General features: G+C 42.9%; 1 long non-coding RNA gene across 2 annotated transcripts; it reads right to left on the reverse strand.

Annotated features, from left to right (window-relative positions):
• Nucleotides 1–2,448: 2,448 nt before the first annotated feature.
• Nucleotides 2,449–19,891, reverse strand: LOC122733797. Of its 2 annotated transcripts, none has more exons than XR_006353958.1 (4): nt 19,684–19,891; nt 15,227–15,326; nt 8,751–10,486; nt 2,449–3,015 (listed from the first exon to the last, which is right to left on the reverse strand). It is a non-coding gene; the product is annotated as an uncharacterized LOC122733797 (long non-coding RNA). The 2 variants fall into 2 exon arrangements; XR_006353959.1 differs by having other exon boundaries at nt 9,660–10,486; nt 19,684–19,885.
• Nucleotides 19,892–20,083: the final 192 nt, after the last annotated feature.

Here is a 20,083-nt window from a genome sequence, read left to right on the forward strand (position 1 = left end):
CATATATGCTGAGAGAGAACAAGACAAAGACATACATAGAGATGTAGAGACAGACACAGGCACAGCCTGAGAAAGAGAAACAGAGGCCGACTGCAGAACAGGATGCGCTAGGAGACACATAAGCAAACAGCTGTTGCTATGGGATATGCATCCGGAATGGAACAAACACTGTCCTGGACACTCTGGTGACCTCACTGGTCTCCTCCTAGCGGGGGGGGGGGGGGGGAACCGAGGCCCAGTAAGGTGAATTTGGTGCCCAGGGGCACAGAGGTACTAGGCATCAGAGGCAACATTTGAACCCAGGTCCTCTGATGCCATGGTGGCCAAACTTCTTCCATAATACAATTCTGCCTCCCAAGCAGCTTTTGCCACCAAACCTTGGTTTCTCAGGGGACACCAGAATTTGGCATTTAATTCTCCACAGAGAAGGGTAAAGGACCTTAAGCTTGCTTGTTAGCAATCAGGCAATAACATGGCAAATCTAGGACAGGGGGCAGCTAGGTGGCCCCGTGGATAAAGCACTGGCCCTGGATTCAGGAGGACCTGAGTTCAAATCTAGCCTCAGACACTTGATACTTACTAGTTGTGTGACCCTGGGCAAGTCAGTTAACCCCCATTGCCCCACAAAACAAAAAAAACAAATCTAGGACAGACTTTATTTTTGACCTGGTGAAAAATGCAAAGTACAAAGGATTTGTCCTTGATCACAGTGCCTGGCACATACACAGCAGGCACTTAAATGCTTGGCTGATTGGCTGGGCACCTAAAAGTCAAGACAACACTTCTTCTCTCTCCAATGGTCTTATCTATCTCCCCAGGATCTATCCTTAGGTGGAGGTCACACACCTACCAAGGACAAAGCCCTTGGGATCAGCAGAACACACCACTGTCCCTTTGATAGGGTCCAACTTTGGGCTCGCCCTTAACCCTTTACCACCTATTGTCTATGTTTATTGAGGAGGCTGAGTCACCTAAGGTCTCCATGTTCTGGGAACATTTCTAAGAGTACAAATTGTAAGCAAAGTAGGAATCGGTGGAGAGATTTTTCTATTCTGGGAGTCATCCACACTTGTCACATGTCTCATCCCTATCCCTGCAGCTGTCTGATCAGGAAGCCTTCTTCTCAGCCTCCAGGGGCTCCTGGCTAGATGTCTGGGTCCCCTCAGGGGCTGTGGGTGCCCTGGGTGAGACTCTTTGTGGGTAGTTTAGCATCCCGGAGCCTGGGGGGATCCCAACCCTCTGCCTCAACAATCCTTCATTCAGGGGCGGGGCGGGGGGGGGGGGAGAAGAAAGGGAGTTCTCCAGGAGTAATTGCCCTCAGTTTCCTACAGCTCAGGTGTGGTCAGGGGCAGACAAGCCCGGGTGCCCCCATGCCCCTCCCAGCCCCTGGCCTGATTTTGTTTCCTAATACCTGGACGAAGGAGGCTGAGTCCAGCCTCTGTCCCAGATCACCCCTTTCCTCCTCTGCTCTGGGGGTTGTCAGGAATCCAAGTCCATTCAGGGGATGGTGGCCTTGGCCTTAGCTGTATGGCCAGAAAGGAAATCTGACCTCCAGTTCACCCCATTAGGGCACCTGGCCTCCCATTCACCCCATTACATAAGGGGAGGTATGTGCACATGGGCATCCTCCAGGCATACTGCCATGTCCTTAGCCCATTCTTGACAGCTTTGGGGATTTCCTTATCAGTACTGTCCCAGGGAAGCATATGTGTATACCTGGTCTCTCTTATGTCTGCTTGGTTTGCCCCTCCCTATAAAAGGGGGCCCCTTGGTGTAGGACAGCATGGAAATCCACTTTGTCAACTGGCCATTAAAGACTACTACCTACCCAGGTGCAAGTGCCTTATCACAAACTCCTCCCTATGACTCCCAATACTGGCTGGTCCAGCTCCTTCTTCAGTATCTCAGCTCATGGGGGGAACTTATCCTCCTGAGCCCCTTCTGTCATCCAACAGCCTTCAAGGAATTGAGACCCAGGGGGAGAGGGAGGATGGTTGGTACAACTCCCAACTTCTAGTAAGTACTCAACACTAGTACTCAACACTACAGAGACAATGGAGGGGAAACAGTAGAAAGAACTGGATCTGGAATCATTAGACCTGACGTTGAAACTTGCCTGCTAGTTTTACCACCTGTGATCTTGGGGAAGTCCCTGGTCCTCTCTGTGACTTGGGTTCCTCATCTGTAAAATGGGTCAATCTTGAAACTAATGAAACCAATAGATTTGACAAAATGAAGGTCTTTAATCAGCACAAAAGACTTACACTTGATGGTACCCCATGGCAAGTGTTAGGAGTACCTAGAGTGGGATTGGGAACACAATTTATATAGAATATTATGATAGAGTAAAGAAATTACCTTTAGGAGGGGGGAGTCTGAGGTTTACAAAATAATGAGAAGCCAGAATGGTAATACTAGGTCAGCCCCAGGTAATTCACTGGTTTGGGAATAGAGACCAGGGCAGGATCAGTCAGTTCTCAGTCAGCTGTGGTTGTCATTTCATCCTCTTGGCCAAGAGGAAGTCTGGAATTCTGTTGATGACTGAAAAGATGTGACAAGGGTCCAATGTTTCATGGGAACAAGAGTTATCCTGCTAAAGTTGATTTGATTTATAAAGGGGGTTGATTTTTTTTACATATTTACCAATTTTGAAAACTAATTTGCTCATGGGAGTAGATAATACAGAAAGACTAACAAGTCGGGTACATTCAGTAGCTGGTACAGGGACATAGGATGGAAAAGTTCTAAATGAATGTAAGCTGGGGCAAGGAACACAGGATTCTCAGGGGTCTACCCCTGCTGTTGTCTGCTTCTTTTCCCAGGTCAGATGGACTTTGGTATCACTGTTAGTGAGCGGGGCTGTCCACTGGGGGATTGGAGCCTTCCTCAGATGTCATAGGTGCATCCGGCTGTCAATTCCTTTCAGTGTTGCAGAAGAGGGTTTGGTCAGCAGGACTTGGTAGGGCCTTTTCTTTGGGTTCCAACTGCAAGGAAGACTGATTCAGGATTGAGTCCCTAAAAAATGACCGAGAAATATGATAGTTAATGTCTCAAAAAGTTTTGAGTGAATCCCAGCAGTAGGAGAGAAGGGAAACCTTGGTGGTGAGGGAGTCACTGGGAGGAAAAGGTCATAAGATGTCCAGTAATGGTTTCAAAGGCTGAAAGAAAATATTTACCAAAAGGGGACACCCTAAGTTTCAGAAGAACTAGGGCTTTTGGCCATGGCAGACCCCAATCATCCATATATTTGCAAGTTGAATTCCATGGATAAATTGTACCAGACTAGAAGATTGGGGGTGCTTGGCTAAGGCTGTTGCAGTGGCTTGTTTGCAAGGAAAACCCTCCACCGATCAGGGAAAACATGCAGACCATGACTAATAGAAACATCACTAGAGTAGGGGAGGAACTAAATAGAATCAATCTGCCAGACTTGAAAGGGAGCCCAAGGAGAGGGAATTTCCCTGGTGGAAGTCTTAGGGGCTTGCTAACATGATATTTGGGGCAGATTTCACATTGTAGGTAAACATCATGTGCAGCTGGTCTCTTTTTCCCCCACCAATATTTGCAGCCCAAACTAAGTATCCTGTCAGGGCTTCAGTGATTTAAAGAGTGCAGGTATTCCATCACAAGAAGACACAGAGAGAGTCAGGGAGGACTGGGCATCCATTTGGCCCATGCCAGAGCACAGAGGCTTTCTCCTTTTTGCAGCCTTCTCATCTTACCATGTCTTGGAATGGGACAAGACATGGCCTCTTAGACAACAGCAGGCTCTGCTGAGGTGAATGTTAATTTGAGAGCAGGCCCAGCAGATGTAAAGGAAGACAGACCTATAGAGATCGGGGGCTTCTGAGCAGTTTATTTGGCATGCAGGTCAACAAGGGTATTACCCCAGGCATGGGGAGAGTCTTCATGGGAGTGTCCTGGAACTTTTATAACAGCCACTGCTGCTGGCAACAAGAGGGATTTTTCATGGAAGTGCCAGAGGAAGTCAGGAACCCTTGATATTTCCATAACATCCTGAAATCATGTGCCACCCCAAAAGCATACCTGCTATCCATGTAAATGTCCCCTCATTTCCCTTTTGGCAATTCACAAGATGGTGTCAGAGCTTCAAGTTCAGCTTGTTGAGCTGAAGAGGCCAAAGGAAGGGTTCTTGATTCAATGGCTTCCTCAGTGGTGGTGATAACATGCTCAGAAGTTGATTTACCAGAATCTTTTGGAGGCAGGAGCCATCAGTGTACCAGGAATAATCTGACCCAAGAGCCACCGTTTGATTAACACCATTGACCAGACTGAGGAATAGCCATGGACACATAATATCTGTGTTTTATCAGGCATTTGCCAGAGTCTCTCATGATGTCAGGGTGTACAAAAAGACAAATGGGGGCCAAACACAAAAGAGGAATCTGAACTCTTTCAACCACCTTACCTAGATTGTGCAGGTTATTGTCAGCCTGGAGGGAGGACTCTGGTGAAGTTTTTGTACTACATTTTTTCTAATGACTTGCATCCATCCATTCATTCATTCATATAGCATTGATTCAACCTACCACAGGGCAGACAGTGGGAATAAAAAAAACTTAAACCAATCTTTGCTCTTGAGGACCTTAAATTCTATGGGGACACAATCATTGAGATGGTGTGTTTATCAAGGTAAATCATTTTGGCAAGTAGAAGGTGCATGTTGGCAATGATGTGAAATTTAATTGACTAACGCTAAATATAAATAAACATTTTGACCTGATTGTCAAAAATGTTAATTCCTTCTTAGTCCGTTTTCAAAGAAATAAGAGAGTCCAGAAAAAGATCCAAAGTGCAGTCAGCAGGGCTAGGAGCAAGGAAGGGGGAGAGGTGTCCAAGAGGCAGATTTATGCTGGATCTCAGGAAAAACTCTAAACAATCAAGAACTTCCCAAAGTGGAATGAGCTGCCTCAGGGTGAGGCTGTGTGTGTGTGTGTGTGTGTGTGTTGGGGGGGTCACTTTCAAGTTTTAAACAAAGAATGAGCAGTAGTCTAGGAGGTCACAGAGAGCATTCATCCTCAGACAAGGGTTGCACTAAGTGGCCTCTGACATCCTTTCCAACTGTAAGATTCAATGTTTCTCTGTTAGTCAGCCCCTTTATCCAGGGGCAAGAATGAGTAAACTCACAGGTGCCTTCCCACTTAGAAAACCTGCACCTGGAAAGCTGCCACCCCCCCCTTCCCTTTCCTTTCCCATTCTCCTCCCCTCTGCCCTGCTCCCCTCATTTTCCTCCTCTCTTCCCTTTCATCACCCCTTCCTTCTGCTACCTTTATGTTCAGGAAGGGACGACAACAGAGGCTCTTCCTAAGGCAGGTGAAGAAGAAAGGGAAAAGGGGAGAGAAGAAGAGGAAGAGGGAAGGGAGACGGGTTTTGGACACTGGATAGAACTGATGGGCCCTTCCTCATTCCTGGATCCAATCCAGATTTATCTATGTGCCTGCATTGCAAGATGACTGTGGCTCTTTCTCCACAGCACTTTTCTGGCTATATCTTGGGGGTAGAGGGAGAGGCTTAATTGTTTACCAAAGGGACTGAGCACACCTACTTGTTAACTCAGTTCAGCACAGTTCCTTTAGGCACAGTGATCAGGGATTAGTAGGTCTCTACGTAAGTCTCTTTGGTGCCACCTAGACCTAAACTGGCTGCTGGCACCATCCCTTCCACATGTCCAAATTAGAGTAAGGAGGCAGCTTTCAGGAATTCCAAGTGGTGAGCTATGTGAAATCTGCACTGGGTCCTTTCCTGTCTACTACCACCTCTCCCCACCCCAGTTCCCACCCCCAATTTTAATTTTTTAGGCCAGGATTCCTGATGCCAGCAGTGATGGAGCTTAATTGTCTGCCTAGAGATCTGATAATCTGAATAAAAGGGGTGAATATTTGCAAAAATATTAATTACCCAGGTCAAGAGAAGTGGAAATAGAATGCTTAAATAAGTCTATCTTAGAAAAAGAAACTGAGCAAGATATCAAGGATTTCCCTAGGAAAAAAATCCCCAGGACCCAATGGATTTACATTTGAATTCCACCAAACACTTCAATAATAATTAAGTCTAATGTTCTATAAAGTATTTGGGGGGAAAAAGGTAAAAAAGGAGTCCTACAAATTTCCTTTTATGACACAAATAGGGTGCTGATACCCAAACCAGGAAGAGCAAAAACAGAGACAAAAAGTGAGAGACCAATATAATCCCAGAATATGAAAAAAACCACATTCAGGGAGATTCCAGCTAAACATACACAAAGATCATAAACTATGTTCAGTTGGGATTTAAAGCAGCAGTGCAGGGCTGATTCAATATTCAAAAACCTATCAACAAAATTGACCATATCAATAAGAAAAAACAACAAAAATCATATGATCATCTCAGTAGACACAGAAAAAGCATCTGTTTCTATTAAAAAAAACAACACTAGACAACATAGGAATAGATGGAGCTTTCCTTAAAATGATAAGTAGTATCTATCTAAAACCATCATGATTTGGAATAGGGATAGACTATTAAGATTAGGGCTGAAGGAGGGTGCCCATAATCACATCTATTATTCAATATTGTTGTAGAAATGCTAGTTGTAGGGGGCAGCTAGGTGGCACAGTAGATAAAGGACTGGCCCTGGATTCAGGAGGGCCTGAGTTCAAATGTGGCCTCAGACACTTGACACTGTGTGACCCTGGGCAAGTCACTTAACTCTCATTGCCCCACAAAAAAGAAATGCTAGTTATAGCAATAAGACAAGAAAATGCATTGAAGGAATTAGAATAGGCAGTGAAGAAAAAAACTCATTCTTGAAGATGATATGATGACACACTTACAGAATCCTAGAGAATCCACTAAAAAACCTACCTGAAATAATTAACAACTTCAGCAAAGTTGTAGGATGTAAAATAAACGCACAGAAATCATCAGCATTGCTCTATATCACCAACAAAGTCCAGCAGGAAGAGACACAAAGAGAAATTCCATTTAAAATAACCAGATAATAGAAAATACTTGGGAGGCTACCTGCTAAGACAAAATCTAGCAATTATATGAACACAAGTACAAAACATTTTTCATAGAAATAACATCAGATCTTGACAAGCATAAAAATATAAACTGCTCCTGGGTAAGCCAAGCCAGTATAATAAAATGGCAATTCTACATAAATTAATTTACTTATTCAGTGCTAGACCAATTAAATTTACAACAATTTTTATAGAACTAGGAAAAAAACCCCTGAAAAAAAATTCACCTGGAAAAACAAAAGGTGAAGAATAGCAAGGGAATCAATGAGAAAAAAAGTGAAGGAAGGTGACTTACCACTACCAGATCTCTCACCAAAAACGTTGGTACTGGGGAAGAAAGAGTGTGGAGGATGAGTGGAATAGATGAGGAACACAATAGATAGCACTAAATGATCACTCTGATCTTGTCTTTGACCAACCAAAACAGTCAAGATATGGGGACAAGAAATCAGTATCTGCCAACAATTGTTGGTGTGTAATTTAGTCATCTGCTGGAGACTTACTATAGGAAAGCTCCACCATTGGTAAAACTGGAAAACCGCTTGGGAGAAATTAGGCACAGATACACATCTGACTATAGTGAAATTAGTTCTAAATCGGTACCTGATTTAATCATTAAGGGTGATGAATTAGGGAAGCATGGAATATTTTACCTGTCACATGTTATGATGAATGTATACACCACCTTATTATCTACAAGGATTTTATGAAACCTTGGATTAATAAGATCAAAATACGTTCCAGCTTAACTCCAAACTGAACTTAGCTAGCAGATAAATTCCCATCTACTGACTTCTTTCCCCAGGATAGTTAAGTCCCTCTCTTGTAAAAACATCTGGGCATCCTTGTTCTTGACAAATCCCTTTTGGGTTCATATAATCTTATAGCGTTTTCTATCAAAGTATCAAACTGATTGGCATTCCATACGTTCTTTTTATGGTCGAAATTGGTAAACGGATTTGTATTTTATACATTTTTGTTATAGTGTTTGCTTTTAAGCTGAATTGTGTCATGCTGATGAGACTGATACCACCCTGTTTATAAACCTTCACAAAAAAGGCATCTTTGAGCTCCTTCTTTGGAAGTGGTCTCGAGATGATTCATGACTGCTTCATTTTGGGACAAATAACCTGGTACTTTGTTTTTCCTGTCTGGCTCTGATTAGGTTTTTTTCATAGTACGCCAGGTAAGAAAAACAAAATTTGATGGAACAGATTTATAGAAAAGGGAAGAATTCAGAATGAGATGAAAACTGAGTAATTTTGATTTCCTCAAATTTAAAAGGTTTTGCACAAAAAACCCAAGGCAGACAAAATTAGAAATAAAGCAGAAAACTGCAGGGAAATTACAGAGTATATAATATATTCTTTGTTTTTGTTTGTTTGTTTTGTGGGGTGATGAGTGTTAAGTGACTTGCCCAAGGTCACACAGCTAGTAAGTGCAAGTGTCTGAGGCTGGATTTGAACTTGGGTCCTCCTGAATCCAGGGCCAGTGCTTTATCTACTGTGCCACCTAGCTGCCCCCTACACGTAATATATTCTTACATAATGTGAATTGTTGCCCTGATGGAAAGAAGAAAGTGAGGGTTGGATCCAGGAAGGTGATCCTGTGGCTATAAAGGGAGGGGGCTGGCACATGGTTTAAGGACACATGAGGGACAGGGAAAAAGGAGGTGGAGAAATCCAGAAACCCCTGCGTGCCAGGACCAACCACTTGAGGGCCTACCTGTAACTAACAGGAACAACAGGTGGAGGGCAGATAAGTGGGGCCAGAGATGGATACAGAGAGGGGAAGGTGGGCGCCTGTGGAGGTCAGCAATAGGCATGCAGTAACTGAGCACAGCTGGATGGAAGAGAGACCCTTGGGGCTGGACACGCTGGTGGGTGGAGCTGGGCAAGTCTCTCTCAGCACTGGAGGTCTCAAGCCAAGTCCTGATCCAACGGTGGTGGTGGTGGTGGTGGTCTCTCTGCTCCTCTCTTCTGCTTTTCTTGGAGACTCTCTCCCTTTCCCTCTCTCTCTCTCTCTCTCTCTCTCTCTCTCTCTCTCTCTCTCTCTCTCTCTCTCTCTCTCTCTCTCTCTCTCTCTCCCCCTCTCACTTCTTTTCTCTCTCTGGCTTTTTATCCTTTCCCTCCATAAATGTCTGTTTTGCTTCTGAACTCTGCCATTTTTATCTGCCCCCCGAGTTCTGACTCCCCTTTCTCTTACCCCTTTACTCTCCCCTACTTCCCTAGCTGGTAAGAGAGACTTGTATTGCCAATTGAGTATGTATATGTATTTTTCCTTTCTGAAGCACTTTACATGTGACTGAGGTTCAAATGTTGCCCAACCCACCCTCCATTTTTCCTTCCATTGTAAAAGTTCTTCCTGGGGCATCTCTTTTACTTAAGACAATTCTCCCCCCCACCCCCAATCTTTCTCTCTCTTTCCCCTTCTCCCACTGCATCCCTCTTTCTCACCTATCCATTTTGATCATCTCAACCTAATCAACTCCCTCCCAGACCCTTCTGCTCTGTAGAGCCATTCTAACTTCCTAATAATAATGAAATTCTGAAAAATGCATAAATTATTTTCCCTTATAGAAGGCTACACAAGTTAACCTTCTTGAGTCCATCATGATTTCTATTTCATGTTTACCTTTTTTGGGTCCTCTTGAGTCTTGTGTGTGATTTTCTATTCAGCTCGGGTCTTTTCATCAGGAATGTTTGAAAGTCTTCGATTTCATTAAAGATTGCGTCTTGTCTTGAAGGACTATACTCCATTGGGAGTAAGCCTGTGGTCGCCGATTTGTTTTCAGAGACAGTGTCTCCAGCCCCCCGGATGTGTTGTCTACAAAATGTTTTAATACTAGATGTGTGTCAGCAGAAAGCAATTTTATAGTTACCGGCATGTTCTCAGAGACAGTGTCTCCAGCCCCAAAAGTCTTGTCTAGTGTATGTTTTACGATTAGATAGATGTATTTCCCCTGAAAGTAATTTTGTAGTAACTGTTAAGTTCTCAGAGACAGTGTCTCCTGTCACAAGTATTTTTTCCTCAGTGTTCAGAGACTAGATGTACTTCCCCAGAAAGCAAGCCTATAGTAAGTGGAATGTTCTCAGAGACAGTGTCTTCAACCCCAAATGTCTTGTCTAGTGAATGTTTTAAGATTAGATGTGATTCCCCTGAAAGTAATTTTGTAGTAACTGTTAAGTTCTCAGAGACAGTGTCTCCTGCAACAAGGATCTTTTCCTCTGAGTGCTTGGACACTCGATGCATTTCCCCAGAAAGTAATTGTGTAGTAACAGCCATGTTTTCAGAAACAGTGTTTTCAGGCACAAGTATCTTTTCCTCTGAGTGTTTGGAGACTAGATGTGCTTCCCCAGAAAGCAAGCCTGTAGTAAGTGGAATGTTCTCAGAGATGGTATCTTCATCCACAAGTATTTTTCTTCTGAATGTTATAGTTGTCCTGACTTTGGTTTTCTTTTCTAAAAAAAATATGATATGTCATAAGGGACGGCTCTCAGGGAGGGGGAGAGGGAGAGGTAGGTATGGAATACTGTGTTTTCAGAAAGAGAAAACATTGATAATTTTTTTAAACCAAGTCAGATCTCAAGGATATTAATGGAGGGCAGGGAAGAGGATAGAACAGGGTTTTGAATACATGGAGAGACCACCACCACTGCTGGATCCAGGGCTAGGCTTGGGACCTCCAGTACAGGGAGAGGAGATCTTTGCTCTGCTCTGGCCACCTGCTGGAGTGCCCAGCCCCTGTGTGTTTGTCTTCTGTCCATCCATGCTCAGGTATCTTGTGCCTGTCCCCAGGCCCCACATGTCACCTGTTCTCTCCTGCCTGGGTCCATATCCAGGCCCAAAGTGTCCGTATTTCATCCTCCATGTTCTTTTTTTTTGGTTCCAGCCAGGACCACATGTGGCTGGCACTGGCCCCACATCTTCCTCCAGTTCTTACTTCTCTGTCCCTAGGCCCTTTGTGTCCTTGCACCCTGTGCGGATCCCCTCCTTCCATGAGCATACGAATGCCTTCCAGCTTCCCTCTCTTCCTCCCCTAAGTTACTGGGCAAAGTTGCATTTGGTAGAAAACAGAAGGGAGAAGTAACACCAATTTAGCAAAAAATGGACAGGAAATCAACCCCTAAATGGAAATAAAAATCTAACAGTACGCTGCTTCCTGGAAACACATGTAAAAGGGAGAGATACACCCAAAGTTAAAATAAAGGGCTGGAGTAGAACATATTAAGCTTCAGCCAGTACAAAAAAAGGAGGGGTAGCAATCATGATATCAGCCAAAGACAAAACTCAAATACATTTAATTAAAAGACATAAACAAGGAAGCTACATTGTGATAAAATGAACCATAGATAGTGAAGCAACATCAATATTAAACTTCTATGCACCAAATACCATAGCATCTGTCTTTTAAAAAGAAAACTTGAGTGAATGACAGGTAGACATAGTGGGGGGTTTTAATCTTCTTTTCTCAAAATGAAATTAACCTAACTAAAAAAGAAATAAGAAAGTTAAAGAAGTGAGTAGAATCTTAGATAAGCCTGATGAGAGATATCTGGGGAAAATTGAAAGGAAATAGAAAGGAATACCCCTTTTTCTCAGTGGTACATGCTACCTTTACAAAGCTTGACCATATAGTAGGGTACAAAAATGTTATAGCTAAAAGCAGAAATATTAAATGTTTCCTGTAAAGATCACAATGCAATAAAAATATATTAATTGAGGGACCATGGATATATAGAAAAAACCTAATTGGAGTCTAAACAGACTAATCTTAAAGAATGTATGGGTGAAGGGGTAGCTATGTGGCACAGTGGATAGAGCACCGGCCCTGGAGTCAGGAGGACCTGAGTTCAAATCTGGCCTCTGACACTTGATACTTACTAGTTGTGTGACCCTGGGCAAGTCACTTAACCCCAATTGCCTCACCAAAAAAAAAAAGAAAAGAAAAGAATGTATGGGTGAAATAATAGAACCAATCAGTAACTTTATTAAAGAAAATGACAATAATGAAATAACATAAGAAAACCTGTAGGATAGAGTAAAAGAAATAATCAGAGGTAAATTTATATCTCTAAGTGCTTATATCAATAAAAAATAAAGAGCAGACTAATGAATTGGGTATGCACTTAAAAAGAAAACTAGAAAAACAAATTAAAAATGCCCAAGTTAAACACTAAGTTGGACATCCTAAAAATTATAACTGAAATTAATAAAATCGAGTGTAAGAAAACCATGGAATTAATAAATAACACTAGCAGCTGCTATTATAAAAATCAATAAAATAGATAAAGCATAGTTTAATATCATTTTGAAAAGCTCCAAAAGAAAACTGAATTGCTAGTATCAAAACTGAAAAGGGTAAATGTAACACTAAAGAAGGTGAAATCAAAGCAATGATAAGGAGTAATTTTGCCCAATTACATGCTTACAATTTAAGAGTTTAAGTGAGGGGCAGCTAGATGGCGCAGTGGATAGAGCACTGGCCCTGGAGTCAGGAGTACCTGAGTTCAAATCTGGCCTCTGACACTTAACACTTACTAGCTGTGTGACCCTGGGCAAGTCACTTAACCCCAATTGCCTCACTAAAAAAAAAAGAGTTTAAGTGAAATGAAAGACTATTTACAAAAATAAAAACTGCCTGGATTAGAAGAGAAAATAGAATATCTAAAAGACATATTTTTTTTAAAAAAGAAATTAAAAAAAAGAAAAAGAAAGAAATTGAACAGGCCATAAAGGAGTTTCCTTAGTAAAAAGTACCAGGAACAGATGGAATGACAAGCAAATTTTATCAAACATCCGAAGACCAACTAATTGCAATATTAAATAAATTATTTGGAATAATAGGCAAAGAAGGGGTCTTCCCAAACTCCTTTAAAAAAAAACAAGTACAGTACTTATACCTTAGCTAGAAAAATTAAAAGCAGAGAAAGAAAATTATAGACCAATTTCACTAATGAATATAGGTATAAAAATTCTACATAAAATACTGGCAAAAAGGTTATAGCAATATATTAAAAAGATTATACATTAGGACCAAGTGGAATTCATGCCAAGAAAGCAGGAATGGTTCAACGTAAGGAAAACTTAACATAATTGATTATATCAGTAAGAAGTGTAACAAAAATCATGTGGTAATATCAATAGATGCAAAAAAGTATTTGACAAAGGACAACACTCATTTCTAATAAAAATACTTGAAAGAATATGCATAAATGGACTTTTCTTTAAATTGATAAGTATTTTTCACCATTAGCAAGCATTGTTTGTAATGGGCATAAGCTAGAAGTATTCCCAGTAAGGTCAGCTGGGAAACTAGGCTGCCCACTGTCATCAATATTATTCAGTATTGCATTGGAGGGGCAGCTAGGTGGTGCAGTGGATAGAACACCGGCCCTGGATTCAGGAGGACCTGAGTTCAAATCTGGCCTGAGACCCTTGACACTTACTAGCTGTGTGACCCCAGGCAAGTCACTTAACCCCAATTGCCTCACCAACCCCCCCCCCCAAAAAAAAACAAATAAAAAAACCAATAGGGGCAGCTAGGTGATGTAGTGGATAAAACATTGGCCTTGGATTCAGGAGGTCCTGAGTAGTTCAAATCCAGCCTCAGACACTTGACACTTACTAGCTATGTGCCCTTGGGCAAGTCACTTAACCCCATTGCCCTGGAAAAAAAACAACAAGGGGGCAGGTAGGTGGCGCAGTGTGATAGAGCACCAGCCCTGGATTCAGGAGGACCCGAGTTCAAATCCGGCTTCAGACACTTAACACTTACTAGCTGTGTGACCCTGGGCAAGTCACTTAACCCCCATTGCCTCACCAAAAAAAACCAAAACCAAAACAAAACAAAACAAAACAAAAAACAATTAAAAAAATGATGAAGAATCTAGAGTGCAAGGATCTGATCCCTTCCTGGTTTGCCATGAGTGTGACATTTAAAAAGGGTTCCAGAGACATCAATTCTTGGTAACTTAATCCTTTTGTTAATAATGCCAGCATTTTAATAAAATGATGGTCATTTGGCTGTCTTTCTCTTAGACCAAAGGCAGCCTGGTGCAAGCTCACACTTTATATGCCCTTTTAGAAGAGGGGAGGCAATCAATTCTAATTGGATAACAATTTTTACTTTTATTTTTTGAGGGACAGGGCAATAAGGGTTAAGTGACTTGCCCGGGGTCACACAGCTAGTCAGTGTCAAATGTCTGGGGCTAGACCTGAACTCAGGTCCTCCTGAATCCAGGGCCAGTGCTTTATCCACTATGCCACCTAGCTGCCCCACTAATTGGCTAACAATTAATGAATATTACAATGAGGGCTTGACCTGACTTTCACTATGTTTATTTCATTACATATACTTATAACTAACAATGTAAAGGGAATAAAAAAAAGAAAAGAAATTGAGCGACACGTTCACAAAGACTAAAGGGGTATATGTAATGTTATTGCTTCGTTGAAGAAAAATTCTTCCTAATGAAGCACAGGGGGGAGTGTGAGAATATTATCACCATAGGCCCCCTGCTGTGAGGGCATGGGTGGACCTTTCTAAGGTTCAGTGTCCCGAAGTTACCTCACATCAACATGAGACCACTCTTGACCAATCAGCTTGAAGCAGTGTGTGAGGCAGTCAGTTTTGTCAGTTGGTATTTGAAACCTCATGGGGTTGACAACTAAACCAGGAGTGGTTGAGGTAGTTAGGGTTTTCCTATTCTTTCAGAGATACTTGTTCTCTCTTTGTTAACCTCTAATATATTTTAATAAATGCTTAATACCTAAACTGTTAAACTGTTGTCCTAGCTAGCTTTCCCCACAAGGGGACAGATAAGGTAACCACACACATTTAGTTTTACCCATCACAAATGAAATACAAAACAAAAGAGCCCTGAGGTTTTACCTGCAACCCTATGAAATGTCAAAAAGGACAAAAAAGTAGATGTGCATTCATTGGGGAATGGCTAAACATAGCCGGGAACATGAATGTCATGGAATATTACTACTACAACAAATGAAATGATGGATGTGCTGAATACAAAAAAATACAGAAAGAACTTTGAGAACTGATGGTGAGAGAAGTAAGCAGAGGCAAGAAAACAGTAGACATGGTGAGCACAATTTCCAAGAAAAGAAGAATGCACCAAAAATTAGAAGTACATGGGACAAAATGTTGAAGATTAATTAGGAATCAAAACAAGATATGGCACCATCAACTTAGCCCTTCCTGGAGGGGAGAGGTCCACAACTGGTACACTGCTCACATTTTCCAAATGTATCCATCACTCAGGCTGACTTTTTTCTTCCTCCCTACAAGAAAAAAATATTCTTTGTCACATGGGATGGCTCTCAGTGAGGGGAAGGGAGATAGATACATGGGATACCTCAGTGATGCAAGAAAAGAAAACATCAAAAAATTTTGAAAGAGGTCAAAAATCTCCATGATAAAAATGGAAGGAGGAAAGAAAGGGGTCTGGGTTGATGTTAGTCAGCAGCAGGTCTCAAATCTTACCACAAGTCTGTGATTAAGAAACCAATTGGTTTTTGTTTAAGATAAAGTTTCATCAGCGGAAAAGATGAGGAATGCTATATACAGAAGCAAACAAAAACAATAGCATAGTCTATACTAATTCCAAAGAAAGCAGTTGGGGTAGAGGGGGGCAGGGGAGGACCCAGTATGTTATTAAAACAACAGACAGCATAAATCAAAAGCAGTTTTGGAGATATCTGAAAGGAGATGAACACTTCACACTGATGTGGAGTTGTAACTAGTTGGTCAGACTGATCGTGAGGCATCCCAAAAGAGTTACAAGAGTCAGTGACTCAGTTTCCTAAGCTTTATTGAAAGACTGTGATGACCACAGGGAGAATACCAGAAAAATGGGAAAGGTATCTCAAATAGGAAAGGAAAGATGTTTATATTTGCAATCAGAAAATAATTGATCATCTCTTCATTATCATCATCTCCACCTTAGGGAGGTACAGGGGAGGGCCTATCCTAATTTGGAGTTCCTGGGGGCTTCAGCCAGCCCCTGAGGTGGGGACCTTTTCCCTTGGAGGTGTGTTTTGGGGGTTTACATGTCATAAGGTGAATCTAAGGACAAATTTGGCCTTTTCTGTGCATGTTCCCAAGGGCATGCTTAAACTTGTCAATCTCAGAGGGTCTCTGTGCTTATGATATCTCTTTACTTAAATCTGGTTTCTAGATGTCCTGTCATCTAGGAATATTAATGGCTATTCATGGTTAATGGTCCCTGGTTACTGTCTCTGTTGATGGTGAGGGTTGATAGGGACAAAACCTCTTGGTTACTGTAAGAACACAAACCTTAGTTTCTCTGTTAATGCTTTTAGGTACTATTGATAGGTTATCTGTTAACCCTTTTAGCCTCCTCTATCAAAGCCACATAGCAAATTCAACTACAAATGGATATAGGAATTAGATGTAAAGGGGGAATCATTAGCAAATTAGAGAAGCAAGGAGGAAATGACTTTCCCCATCTATGGACAGGTTGGGACAGAGAGGATCACAGAAGATGGATAATTCTGCTTCTAAAAAGCTGAAATGTTCTGACAGAGATAAATCTAATGCAGTGAAATTCGAGGGGTAAGAGGTAAGTGAGGAAAAACATCTTGGTAGTAAAGTCCTCTAAGAAATGTTGCATATACAAGCTATATAAGTAAGGATTTCAATTTCAAACATTAAAGAGCCATTCATTCTCCCAGAGGTCAAAGGATATGAACAGGAACTTCTCAAAGGATGAAATTCAAACTATCAATAAACATAGTGATGGAGGAGAAGAAAGAGTTAACAGACAAATTTAAGATCTGAGCTCTAAAAAGGGATACTAGATAACCCAAAGACCCCAATCTTGAAAGGAGATTAATAGATAGGCCTCAAATCTAAGCCCTTGTCAATGCCACCTAATAGATAAACCAAAGTTTGGATTCTTATCAGTTGTTACCTGGAGATTCAGGTTACCATCAACTAACACTTAAACATAATCCTGAGGTGACAGGACATAGAGACCTTAATTGGTCATCAATAGCTGAAATGTTTAAATTAGATGACAGGACACCTCTAAGTAAAGAGATACCACAAACACAGAGACCCTCTGAGATTGACAACTTTAAGCATGTCCCTAGGGGCATGCACAGAAAAGGCCAAATTTGTCCTTAAGTTCACCTTATGACATGTAAACTCCCAAAGCACACCTCCAAGGAAAAAGGTCCCCACCTCAGGGGCTGGCTGAAGCCCCCGGGAACTCCAAATTAGGATAGGCCCTCCCCTGTACGTCCCTAAGGTGGAGATTATGATAATGAAGAGATGATCAATTATTTTCTATTTATAAATATAACCATCTTTCCCTTTTCTGTTTGTGATGACCACAGGGAAAATACCAGAAAAATGAGAAAGGTATCTCAGTCGTTCAATAAAACTTAGGAAACTGAGTCACTGAGTTTAGTAATTCTTTTGGGATGCCTCACGATCAATTCGATCAGCTATTTACCATCCTACATCAATATGGCCAAACGCTACAAATCCCTCCTGATTAGAGACCTGAAAATTAAAGCAACTGGGTTTTTTCAGGATGTAAATCATAGAGATCCATAGATTCACGGACAGTCACCTCTTCCTGTCTGACAATAACCTACAGGGAAATGTTCCTTTAAAACCAGAACAAAAATAAATATAACATTAAGTTCCATGTGGGGGCAGCTAGGTGGCGCAGTGGATAGAGCACCGGCCTGGATTCAGGAGTACCTGAGTTCAAACCCGGCCTCAGACACTTAACACTTACTAGCTGTGTGACCCTGGGCAAGTCACTTAACCCCAATTGCCTCACTAAAAAAAAAAAAGTTCCATGTGGTCAAACAGAAGATATGATGGGGAGAAAGGGGAGGGGAAGATTTCATCTACTATCTCCTTTCTTCCCAAGTCCAAGGTCAAGCAGGTGCAGGACTGGAGGGAGGAATGAAGGAAGAGAAGATGCCAGCCTTTACTGGATATGGGGAGGGAGTATCTGCAAAGACTTTATTTACCCAGCTGCCCTCCACCCCACCCCACTACCCTCCAAGCCCTGAACCCTCAAGACAAAGGACTAAGATGGGAGGTAGCCCAAGGCAAACTGGAAGTCTAGGCAACCCTGGAGAAGCAGGCACACAGGTAGAAACATGTGTACATGCACACATATACACACACACACCCTCCCACCTACACACACACATAGGATCCCACTTATACACCCAGCACAAACATAAACAATGGTATCAATATTCCCCCAACACCCCACCCACATGCCCCAGGGCACTGAGGCAAGGTTACAGGGTCAGGAAAGTTCAGGAGTAGTTGGGAGGCTGGGGTTGTCTAAGAGAAGAATAGGGAGAGGAAAGGTAGGGGGAAAAGAGGAGGGGTAGGAGGACAGGAACAGCAGAAAGGGAAGGAGTAGCAGGAGGGACAGGGGCAGGGCCAGGTTCAGCAGAACAAAGAGAAAGATCTTACCTCCTACACTTCCAACCATGCACATGCTGGATCCTCGGGAATTGGCGGGGAGGCGGGTAAAGGAGACAAGGGGAGGGGAAGATAGTGAAGGGCAGACAGACTTCCAAGGCTCTCTGCTCAGGCTCCAGAGAACAGGGGACCCAAACTACCTCTTTGTCCAAAGACACGAAGGACTGATGGGGTGGAGGATCAGGAGATAGTGACATCACAGTAGGGGCGGGGTAGTGCTGGTGCTGGCCAATGGGAGACAGGAGAGCCTGGACCACTGAGGGAGCAGGGCTGACCTCCTCCCTGAGCAGAGGGAGAAGGGATGTCTGAAGGACATAGGGAGGGGAGGAAGTTCTATGACATCATTCCAGAGGAATGGGGAGCGCCAACCCCGCTTCTGCCCTTTCTTTGTTCTGAGAAATCCTGGTCCTAGCTTTTACATTTTGCAAAATGAGTTTTCAAGAAATGACACAACAGCTTAGTTATCATGACGTATCAACAGATTAAAACCCATCATTTCAGCACCAAAGACAATGGATAGCTCCACCAAGTATCCTCTCTGTAAGTGCCCTAATCTAGTAATAGGCACACTGCATGTAACAAAGGAAGCCAGATGAGAGATAAAAGGGGAAGGGGAAGAGATCGATCACTATCTCCTCTCTTACTAAGTCCAAGGTCAAGCAGGTGCAGGACAGGAGGGAGGAAGGAAGGAAGCAAGGAAATAGGAAGGAAAGAAGGCAGCCTCCACTTGAGGAGGGGAGGGAGCATCCCAAAAGCTTTACCCAGCTGGCCAGCACCCCACCCCATTGCCTCCCAAGGACTGAGTCCTTAAGACAAAGACCTGGGCAGGAAAGTCACCCTAGGCAAACGGGAAGTCTGGAGAAGCAGGCACACACAGGTATACATGTGTGTACATAAACACACACTGCCACCTACGCACAAGATCCCACTTACGCACACAGCACAAGCATAAACAATGGTATCAGTACTGATGCAACACACCACCCACATCCCCTAGAGCACTGACAAGGTTATGGGGGCAGGAAGGTTCTGGAGAACTTTGGGAGGTATCTAAGAGAAGAATAAGGAGGGGAAAGGTAAGGGAAATAAGAGGAGGAGTGGAAGGGGAAGGAGAGGAAGGGGCAGGAGGGCAGGGGCAGCAGGAAAGGGAGAGCTTACCTCAGTCAAGCACATGCAACTCTCTTGGGAATTGGTCAGGGGTGCAAGAAGGAGGTAAAGGAGGGGTAGAGAGCAGAGGATAAAGGAAAGGCAGATCTCCAGCTTGCCAGGGCCCCATGCCCAGCCTTCATGGAACTGGGGACCCAAACCACCTCCTTTTCCAAAGACACAAAGGACTGATGCTGGTGGAAGACCAGGATAAAGTGACATCACTGTAGGGGTGGGGTGGTGTTGGTGCTGGCTGATCTCAGCCAATGGGAGATAGGAGAGGTGGGACCACTGAGGGAGCAGGGATGATCTCATCCCTGAGCAGGAGGGAGGGAGTTCCAGGAGGAGGCTCTGTGATATCCTTCCAGAGGAGTGGGGAGCCCCACCCTTCTGCCCTTTCTTTGTTCCGAGA

This window comes from Dromiciops gliroides, chromosome X (genome assembly GCF_019393635.1).
Source record: "Dromiciops gliroides isolate mDroGli1 chromosome X, mDroGli1.pri, whole genome shotgun sequence".
Taxonomy (NCBI): domain Eukaryota; kingdom Metazoa; phylum Chordata; class Mammalia; order Microbiotheria; family Microbiotheriidae; genus Dromiciops; species Dromiciops gliroides.